Source organism: Hipposideros armiger, unplaced genomic scaffold, assembly GCF_001890085.2.
Source record: "Hipposideros armiger isolate ML-2016 unplaced genomic scaffold, ASM189008v1 scaffold_1523, whole genome shotgun sequence".
Classification (NCBI taxonomy): Eukaryota; Metazoa; Chordata; class Mammalia; order Chiroptera; family Hipposideridae; genus Hipposideros; species Hipposideros armiger.
In genome coordinates, this window is record NW_017732873.1 from 37457 (window position 1) to 48617 (window position 11161).

Genomic DNA, 11161 nt, shown 5'->3' on the forward strand with positions numbered 1-11161 from the left:
CCTTGACCTCCTGCCTGTATTAGGGAGCCTGTGTCCTGGCACCTGTCCTACCTGTTTGCCCATCTCCACCCCCCCTTCTCCCATTCCTCATTTCCCCCTCCTTCCTTTCCCCTTTCCCATTTTCCTGCATTGGAAGTCCTCATTGTTGTCCCTTGTACGTGTGCAATTTCTGCCTCCTCAAGACTTGGAAAAGCTCAGACAGCAGAACTCTTCTGTTAAAACCTGATGTGCAGGTATTTCCAGGAAGCAGTTTTTCTGTGGTTTCCTCCTTGCCCAGGATCCCAGTCTTCACTGTAGGCTCATGGTGCTGTCCCAGGATGCATCTGTGCAATCCAGAGCTTTGGCTGGGGGACCCTTGGATGGCCAGCCCTTCCTGCACTATGACAGTGAGAAAGGCAGGGCAGAGCCCCGGGGGTGGTAGGCACATGAACCTCTTGGGAGCACAAGAAGCATCTTGGGAGTCGAGACATGCGACACAGAGACCAAGGACTTGACAGAGAACAGGAAGGACTTCAGAATGACTCTGCAGAAATCATGGTCCTGCAGGTCCAGGAAGGAGGTGAGAGTGGGGAGGGGACAAGAGTGATGCGAGGCTTTTCCAGGAAAGTTTGGGGCAGAGCAGGGCCTGTCTCTCCACTGGATTTGGCTGGGGGGTGGGGGTGAGGAATGGGGTTCTGTGGATTTCAGCACAGAGGTGACCCTGACTCAGCCAGCACCGGCAGACACGGAGGAGAGCAGGGAGGGGCCCCTGTGGCTGAAGTTCCTCTCCTGGGCGGGGAAGGCACAGGGACACAGGGACTGGAGGTCACTGCTGGGTGGGGCAGGCTCGCATTCCCTCCAGGAGACCCTGGGCTGTGAGATCCAGGAAGACACAGCACCAGGGCTTCAGGCATTTCTGCTGTCACGTGAGCTTTTCCTCTCCTGTCACTCGAAGTCTTGTGGGTGGACAGTGCCCCAGGCCTCAGCTCAGACCTCAGTATGGAAACCAGGAAGTCCCAGGACACAGATGGCTCTCCCAGCAAGGATTCCTGGCCCATGTGCAGGGAGGGCTTTGTGGAAGAGTGGAGGTATCTGGAGTCCTGGATGGGCTTCAAGAAGAGAACAGGTATGACCTGGGGCAGGGCCTTCCTCCCGCAGACCCTTAGAGCTTCCCTTTCTCCCTCCCTCCTTCCCGGCATGAGGAGACCTCCCTGTACTCTGATGTGCACGTATGTTCCATGACGTGTTGTATTGTGATTGGCCCATCCTGTTAAAGCCCCTGGATAAAGACAGGCATGTGGGGAGGGGACTGATCTGTCCCAGAGTTAATCCAGGGAGGCAGTGGGTCCTTTGACAGAACACTGAACTGGGGAAGGTGGGTGTCAGGCAGGAGAGGAAGCCCTCAAACTGGGGACTGACCTCCCTGATCCCACCCGCCTGTCACGGAGAGTTCCTTCCAGCCTCCCGGCCCAGGAGCTCACCCTCACATCCCACTTCTCAGCATCAACACGTGGGTCCAAGAGAGTGAGGCCTCAATCCCAGTCCCTCCTGCTGCCAGTCTAATGGAACTGGGCCCCAGGTCTGGGTCAGTGAGGGGTCAGCCATTGCTGGGAGGTGGGAGGAGCAACCTGTTCTCACTTAGAGGGAGCAGGGCTTTGCCTGGAGCCTCACTGACTCTGCCTTACCTCCCCAGTTCCCCCGACGTGAACATGACCCACAGGCAGGCCTTGGAGGTCATGGTCACCCTGATGTGCTGGGCTTCCGGCGTCTCTCCCAAAACATCTCACTGGCCTGGCTTCACGATGAGGAACCCTTGAGCCAGGACACTCAGCAGTCTGGGGGTGTCCTGCCTGATGGGATGGGACCTACCAGACCTGGGTGACCAGAAGGGTTCCCCAAGGAGAGGAGCAGAGGTTAACGTGCTACGGGGAACACAGCGGGAACCACAGTGCCACCCTGTCCCTCTGGAGAACCTGGGGTGACCCTGGAGGGGGTTCTGACCCTGGTAAGGCCAGAGGCCTGGGTGGAAGAGAGGAGAGCAGGCCTGTGGTCTGGGGTGCCCAGGTTATAATAAGGCCCTTTTCTCAGGAAAGGCCCGGGTCATCAGAATCGCTGGCCAACTATTCTGTGTGTCGTTGCTGCTGCTCTTGTTGTCACTGTCATTCTCTGTGTCCTTTGGTGCAAGAAGGAGACACCACTGGCTGCAGAGAACCCAGGTGAGAAACCTGGGCAGTGGGTGGGGGCGGGCTCTGCCTGTCACATAGGGTCTCTCCCATCTCCCTCCGCACAGACAACATGGGGGTGACCAGCCCGTGTAAGAGGAGCTGTGAGGGGAGTGAGAGCCACCTCCTTGCACGGTGGGTGGTGGAAGCAGGGGCAGGAGACGATGTCGATAGAGTCATTGGAAGGAGATCAACAGGGGCTGGAAAAGTGGGGTGAGAGGGAAATATGGGGTGTTATTTTCCTTCAGAGAAAGGCAGGTCTGAGTTTGGAGCAACTGAAGGAGGATCCCTGAGGGAATAATAAGCAACACTCTGCCACCAACTGAACATTTACTGTTTCTCTGTCCCCAGAGCTCGTTAGCCTACAGGACCTGGGTCAATGGCAGAGGCGCCAACAGACCATAACGACAGCAGGCAGCTGGGATCTCAGTGCCTGTCGTCAACCCTGGGTCCCCTGATCACCTGAGAGCAGAGTCTGCAGCCAGGAGGCCTGAGTTCAGCTCCTGCTCTGGTCTCACTAACATTTTCCCTCTTGCCTCAGTTTCCTCCTCTGTGAAATGAGGGAAATAACAGCATTTATGTTGTTGTGCTTGCAAGATTTAAAGTATTAATACAAGGGCTGGCCGAGTGGCTCAGTTGGTTAAGCGTTAGCTTAAGAGCGCGAGCTCTGAGCAACAGGGCCGCCGGTTCGATTCCCACATGGGCCAGTGATGCTGCACCCGGGCTGAGCTGCTGCTGAGCTGCCAACAGGTGGCAGGATGGTTCAGCTGGTGAGAGCACGTGCTCCTAAACACAAGACTGCCTGTTCGATGGTGGGCTGCACCCGCCCGCCGCTTGAAACTGAACTTGGCATCTTGAGCTGAGCTGCCACCCAGATGGCTCAGTGGATAGAGCATGTGCTCTTAATAACAAGGCTGCTGAGTTCTACTGTCGCCTGGAATGGTGGCTACACCCATCCACAACTAAGATTGTAACACATCACCTTGAGTTTAGAGGCCATGAGCTGCCGATGGGCAACCAGATGGTGACTGCCGCCCCCCACAACGAAGATTGAAGAACAACAACTTGGCTGGTCCCCCTCCCCAATTCCCCAATTAAAAAAATAAATAAATAAAAATAAAGTGCTAATACATACGAGTTGCTTGCAGCTCTGCCACATCAGTTATGATTATTTTTGTTATTTTGTAGATAATGTATTACATGTGTAGTAGTTTTATTTTTATCAAGGAATTTCGTCTCTAAGTTTCTTTGTTATGGCGTCTCCTCAGGAGTCTAATACCAGTTTTCTGGCACCCTGAGGTCCTCTTCTCCCCCATCACACTGTTATATGCAGTACTTTATGCCTATTGTGTCTGTATAATTTTATATTATATGTATTTAAATGCTCTTTAAATATACATGTCTGGTCTGTGTCTTATTTCCTGTGTCTGGGAGGGGATAGACGGTGAGGTTCTGGGGAGAAGGGAAGGTATCTCTCAATACCTGCCTGACACAGCATTAAGACATCCCCCTCGCCCCCCCAGCTCCCAGTGACTCACAGCAAAACATAAGGGGCTGGGAGAAGGTGGAAGGGGACATCTGCGCCAATGTTCAGGGGCCGCCCTATTGGAGAGAATGTGCTCTGAACAGGTGTAACCCTCACAGAATGAAGCAGAGCTGAAGTGTGGCATCAGGAGGGGGACAGTGCTTGGGGGTTCCTGAGTATAAACAATAGGAGTCAGTCTCCGTCTGGGGAGATGTGACTGCTGGTGATTTGTGGGCTGAGGTGAGAGAATAAATGAACACAGAATGTGGATGAGTCAGCATCAGCATCGCCTCCGTCAGCTCAGACTGACTTGTGCGAGGCAGCTGGGGAGGCGGATATCCCCACCTGATGCTCAGTCCTTCCTGACTTCTGGTCTTGGGGCGCACACACAGGCGGTGCTCTCCTTGGTCAGGACAGCCTTAGCCCCACCAGGTGAGGTGCTGGTGGCAGAGAGCACTAGGGGCGCCTCCCACAACTGGGGGCAGAGGATGGGAGCCCTTCGTGCAGCAGAACCTGTGTGGTAGCAAGAAAAGGGGGAGGGCCCCAGTCAGGTCCTGTTCCCTCCCTGCTGGTTCACAGGGCAAACAGTCAGGGAAATGGGACAGAGAACTCATCGGTGCTTCTATTTATTCAGATATGTGGATACTGACATATTTATTCATGCTTTTATTCAGCATCGGTGTCACTCACACATTTGTGCGTGCATGTTGTCATCCCAGTATTCCTGCATGTCAGTCATCCCGCAAGTGTCACTTGTTGCACCCAGTTGTCATTAAGCATAAAGTTTCATGCTCATTCAATTTTTGTTTTTGTTTCATCAAAGCCACAATTGCCTATAAATTAAAGAGTCAAATATTTGTACAAGATTTATTAAGCAATCTACAATACTATTGTAGTCTTCTCTGCATCTTCTCAATTTATGCCTTCCTAGGGACAACCACTTTCAATATTTTGTAGCTATTTCTTTGCCTTTCCTTCCATGTTTCTACACACCAGGCCTTAGTACTGCGGCCTGACTTCTCAGGGGCCGTCATTGTCTGTTGTTGCACAGTGGCTGATGCAATAGTTAGTAGTCATAGTTCTCTTTCACCCTTTCCAGTCGTTCATTTTCCCAATATGTTTACATAGTAATTACGTCATTCAGCTCAGTCATTCAGCATTTTCTTTTCCATTGCTAATGCTTTCATATGTAAGCTTTACTAGTTCTCACTTCCTGCACAGCCTTCGGTTCTCCCCAAAGTTACTAATTGCCTGTTTTTGTCAGATTATTTCCTGTGTAGCTTTCACTAATTTAACTTTGATATTTCTTCTCTTCATATGACTCTTTCAAGAGGTGAAGATATGTTGGGCATCCTATCAATTTTACCTTCTTGATAATATCCACCCTGGGCCCTATGACCTGCTCCCATCTGGACTGGATTCCTCACATCTGGAGCATGTCACCCTCCTCAGCTCCCCCTCCACCATCACATGGGCAGTGTATTTCAGTGCAGGGAAGTCACCTGGACATCCTGCTGAAATGCAGGCTGATTAAAGATGTCAAGGATGGGCCCGTGCGCCTGATTTCTAGCTAGTTTCATGCTGCTTCTGCTGGTCAATGGGTGATGACTGAGGTCACAAGGATCTCTCCTGGTCCTTCTCCTGTGCTGCATCTCCAGTTTTCTGTACACTACATCTTTTTCTCTTTTTTTAAAATGATAACCCCATACTAACACATTTTTAATTAATTAAGTAATGTGTTTCCTTTCTAAATTAGTAATGGAGTTAATTATTTTTATTGTGGTAAAAACACATAAAATTTACCAATTTAACCATTTTCAAGTGTGTAGTACAGGGATGCTTTACAACTACAGACATACAGAAGAAGCTGATGAGACAAGTAAAGAGTTAACAGGAGCGGGCTTGTGAGCTAGTGGAAATGAGCTTAAACATTAACCACTTGGCTCTGAATCCCCTGGCTAGCACTGCACCTGCAAGCTGACAAGCACCTTACATCCGTCATAGGTGGGAACACAACGATTCCCAATCACAACAGCAACCCCCTGCAAGCTGACATCTATCATAGGTGGGAACAGGACAGTTCCCAGGAGAAGACAATTGTAATGGCAGCCCCCCTGCAAGCTGACAAGCACCCTACATCCTGCACAGAAAAATATAAAACTCAAGCTAAACACAATCCTGCCACAGCTGTCGCCATCAGACTCTACCCTGGAAAACCTCCCTTTGCCAGTATTTCTCTTACCCCTCTGTCTCGGCAGCTCTCTCTATCAGACCACCCTGGCAAAACTCCTTTTGCCAGTTCCAAATAAAAATCTCTCTCTGCCTGACTTTACATAAAGCTTTCTTGCTCTCCCACTTTGTTGAGTCTCATGAATGCTTTCATGTTCTATGAACGATCAGGGGTTAATTCTACACCAGTACAGAAGCCACCTGGAGGGGCAGACACAGTGGTCTTGGCTGGCAATGTTTTTCTTTCAACACTTTGATTATGTCATTCTACTGTCTCCTGGCTTCAGTATGGTTTCTGTGGAGAAATCTGCTAATAGCTTAATGAGTTTTAGTTGTATATTAACATTTTTATTCTCTGGCTGCTTTTAGGATTCTATTCTGCAAAACAAGATGGTTCTTACACTCTGCTCAACAAAAGAGCATATCTTCCTGGGCATCGCTGATTGTCCCATGGTTTATTTCTGCATCCAAAACTAGATCACACTATTGAAGCTGGGCTGGAGGGCAGTCATGCTGAGGAAAGGTAAAGCACGGCAAGCTCCTTCTCCTCTTCCAGAGCAAGATAAAATAAAATACTAATTAACTTTAGATTATATTTTGAAAATAGTTCTTATTTTAAAAATGTATCAGTAACTATGAAAACAATAAAAACAGTATATATCATAACAAAACCAATTGAAAAATGCATGTGGTTGACACCACCACTTAGATGATTAACCCACCTCATTCCAGGGGCTGGTCAAGGGTGCCCATCTGATGGAATTCTGGCCAGTGATATGGAAGTGGAGATTCATGGGTGCTGCTGCTGGGAAAACACTTTCTTTAAAGAGGAAGGGCTTGATTCAGTCACAACGCCCTTTGAACATTCTTCCTTTTCTGTATCCTTGCCTGGAATGGGGCCATATGCCTGGAGTTACAGCAGCTTATGTTCTTGAGATGAGAAGCCTAAAGAAAAGGCCAAGGGAATCTCAGCCACACTGTCCCTGATATCATTAAGGGTGAATTAACACCAGAAGTCGTCTACTTCCAAATAAAGTGTTTCTTTATACCACTTATCCTTAAGCTTCTTCTCTCTTGTAACTGAATACATTTGCTGCTCACGAGCAAGGAGTAAGAAAAACTCACTCAAAACAAAATAATGAAATAAAGAAAAAAATGCAGAATAATAAAACATAAAATGTGATAGTATAAGTTCAAAACTATCAGCAGTCACAATAAGTGCAAAACGCTTAACTCACCTTTTAACATACAGAGATTCTCAAAACCGATTTTTAAACAGTCCAGTTAATATTTGGTGTTTACAAGAAACACACTGAAAAATGTATTTTAAAGTAAAGTAATGGAGAAGGATATTTGAATCAAATGCTAGTCAAAATAGAGCTAGCATTATCATAATGTTGATATTTAGAAGTAGAATTTTCTTAAGAATCACTGAATGTGAAAAAATTTACTTCTGATCCAAAGAAAAGTCTTCCAAGACAATAGAACAGTCTTGAGCTTCTAGGCACCTGACAACAGAGCCTTGAAACGTATAATGCAAAAATAGGTAAAATTACAAGAAAAACTGACAATCCCATTACCATGGGGGAATTTTTAGCACGCTGCTTATAGAAACTGATAAATCACACAGATAAAAGTACATAAAGTATAGAAGACTTTACTAATACTCATAAAAATATCTGTCCATATTTATCTATCTATCAACAATCAGGCTCCACCACAAAGTGAAATTTTGGTCAATGATGAACCATGTATATGTCAGTGATCCCACAGGAATATAATGAAGCTGAAAAATCCCTATCATCTGATGATGCCGTAGCCATCGTAATGCTGTAGCACAACATGTTACTCACGTGTTTGCGGTTATGCCGGTGTAAATACACCTACTGTGCTGCCAGTGGTATAGATGGAGAGCACATAAAATCATGTACAGTACATAGTATTGGTAATGATAATAAATGACTATGTGCTTACTATAACAAGGTTTTTATCATTATTTTAGAGAATATCATTTGTACTTATAAAAATTTTTTTTCTGTAAAACAGTATGCAGTGTTAGGCCAGCAGCAGTCTCATACATCTTGTGTTTATTGTGTTTGCATCATTTTCTCTTGTGCTTGATTTAAACTCATATTGTTTTGTATAGTAAAATTCTCTATAAGCTCATAGCCAAAGGAGTAGGCTGTACCATAGGGCCTAAGTGTGTAGGAGGTTATATATACCAGTTCGGTTTGCATAAAGGCACTCCATGATGTTCGCATAATGACAAAATCGCCTAAGAATGCATTTCTTAGAACATATCCCTGTTGTTAAGTTTGCATGAATATATCTGTCTGCCTATCTATCATAACCATCTCTATCTCTCTGCCTCCCTATCTATCCATCCATTCATCTACCTACTTATCTATTTAACCTCACACCAAAGAGTGAATACATATTTTTTGGAAATACAAACAGTAGAAATAGAATGCTTCAAAGTATTAAACCCTAAATGAAGTACATTTTAAAGACAGTATGTCACACAGACAACATTTTATAACTTTAATGCAATAAAATTAGACATTGACAACAAAGTTCCTACTAAATGATCATTTAGAAACTTCAAAAAATTCATGATTCAAAACAGGAAAGGATATAAAATATACAAGTGCTCAAATAATGAAAGCACTAAATGTAAGAACATTAAAATTTGTGGCCTTAAGTGCATTTATTAGGAAAAAAAAGATTGTAAATAAAAGAACTAAGTGCTCAGCTTGAGTAGATAGATAAATACATCAAAGAGTAGTGAAAGAAATATAATAAAGGTGAAAAAAATTTTCACAAATTAGTAGAGGAAAAAATTGAGATGATCCACAGAACTGTAAGCTGGTTGTCTGAGAAGCCAAGCTCTGACAATGGTGAGTAAGACACACACTCACACGGTGGTGAATAAGAGAGGAGGCACAAATAAGATTATGGGGAAAAGAGATGTAACTCTAGATACAGCAGAGATTTTAAAAATTAGATGTAAATAGCATGAACTTTGTGCTCAAAAGTTAGAAACAGATGAAACATACACTTTTGTTGATAAAAACAGAAATTACCAGGGGCTCAATTACAAATGAAAAGCCAGAGCACCATGAGGCCACATGCCGTGATGCTGAGAACATGACATCTGGGTGAGAACACTGGCCCTGCCCATAACTCACTATGTGACCTCTGGCAGGTGGCCCCATTTTTCTGCTTCAGATTCTACACCTCAGTAGACTGTTGTTAGGAGCAAATGTTAAAATTAAGACACTGAGGGTCGGCCGAGTGGCTCACTGGTTAAGAGCTGGCTTGGGACACCAGCTCTGAGCAGCAGGGCCCCAGCTCGGATCCCACACGAGGGCCAGTGACACTGCCCTCAGCTGGGATGCCGTGAGTAGCCGGCGACGGCATAGGCTGCAGCCCCTGCTTCAGTGGGCTGCCATCAGCTATCGTGTGTGGCCAGCAGCCAGCGTGAGCGGCCGCAACTGGTGTGAGCTGCCAAGAGCTGCTGTGAGCGGCGGTCCAGAGGCCAGCGACCGATCTGCCTCATCCGGGAAGAGCGCAATGTTAATACCAACATGGGCCAGTGAAGCAACGTCCTCCACAACTAGACTGAAGAACAAAAAGGACAGCAACTCGTCTGTTCCCCTTCCCCCATTCCTCAACGCTGTTCCCCTCCCCCAATTCCCCAATAAAATCTTTAAAAAAAACAACAAAACAAGCAACCCAACTGAAAAATGGGATAAAGATGGTAACAGACATCTCATCAGAGAAGATATACGGATGGTAAATATGCATATGAAAAGATGCTCCATCTCATACATCATCAGGAAATGCAAAAAAATAACAATGAGATACCACTACCTACCTATTAGAACGGCTCAAATCCAAAACACTGACAACACCAAACGCTGGATAGACATGGAGCAACAGGAACTCTCAGTCATTGCTTGTGGGAATGCAAAATGTACAGCCACTTTGGAAGATAGTTCGGTGGTTTCCTACAAAAGTAAACATACTCTTATCATGTGGCCCAGAGATTATGCTCCTTAGTATTTACTCAAATAACTTGAGAAGTACATCCACATAAGAGTCTGCATACAAATGTTTATAACAGCTTATTTGTAACTGCCAAAACTTGGAAGCAACCAGGATGTCCTTCAGTAGGTGAATGGATATGTAAACTGTTGTACCTCCAAACAGTGGAATATTATTCAGCTCTAAAAAGAAATGAGCTATCAAGCCATGAAAAGACATGGAGGAACCTTAAATGCATATTACCAAGTGAAAGAAGCCAACCTGAAAAGGCTACATACTGTATGATTCCAGCTCTATGGCATTCTGGAAAAGGCAAAACTAGAGAGACAGTAAAATGATCAGTGGTGGCCAGGGGATGGGGAGAGAATGGGGTTAAATATGCAATGCAGAAAGGTATTTAGGGCAGTGAAAATACTCTGTATGATACTATAAAGGTGGATACATTTCATACATTTGTCCAAACCCCAGGATGTGCAACACCGAAAGTGAACCCTAATGTAAACTCTGGCCTTTGGGAGATTATAATGTCAGTGTAGGTTCATTGCTTGTAACAAATGTACTACTCTGGTGAGGGGTGTTGATTGTGGGAGAGGCTGGGCCTGTGTGGGTGCGGTGGACGTATGGGAAATTTCTCTACCTTGATTTTAGTTTTGCTGTGAACCTAAACTGCTCTTAAAAAAAAATCCCCAAAGCAAAACCAAAATAAAACAAATGAACAAAGAAAAATTATTAATCCAGGTTGCTGTATGTGTTAATAGTTCATTTTTAACAACTGTGTGGTATTCCACACTATCCACACACAGTACTGTGTATGATTGTATGTGTTTGTTTATCCTTCTACTATTGAAGGACATCTTGACTGTTTATAGTTTTCTTTTTGTTTTGTTTGTTTGTTTGTTTTTTTACCTGAGCCATCCTGCCACCTGTTGGCAGCTCAGCGGCAACTCAGCTCGGGCTGGGCATTGAACCGCTATTGCTCAGAGCTCGCACTCTTGTGCAAGCTCTTAACCAACTGAGCCATTCGGCCGGCACTTTGTTTATAGTTTTTAATGATTATTAATAAAAATGCTATAAACAGGGCCGGCCGAGTGGCGCGATGGTTGGGAACTGGCTTGGGACGCCAGAGGGCCCCGGTTCGGATCCCACATATGAGGGCCAG

General features: G+C 45.7%; 1 pseudogene; it reads left to right on the forward strand.

The window, feature by feature from the left end:
• The first annotated feature begins 468 nt into the window (after positions 1-468).
• On the forward strand, positions 469-2662 carry LOC109377717 (hereditary hemochromatosis protein-like; annotated as a pseudogene).
• Positions 2663-11161: the final 8499 nt, after the last annotated feature.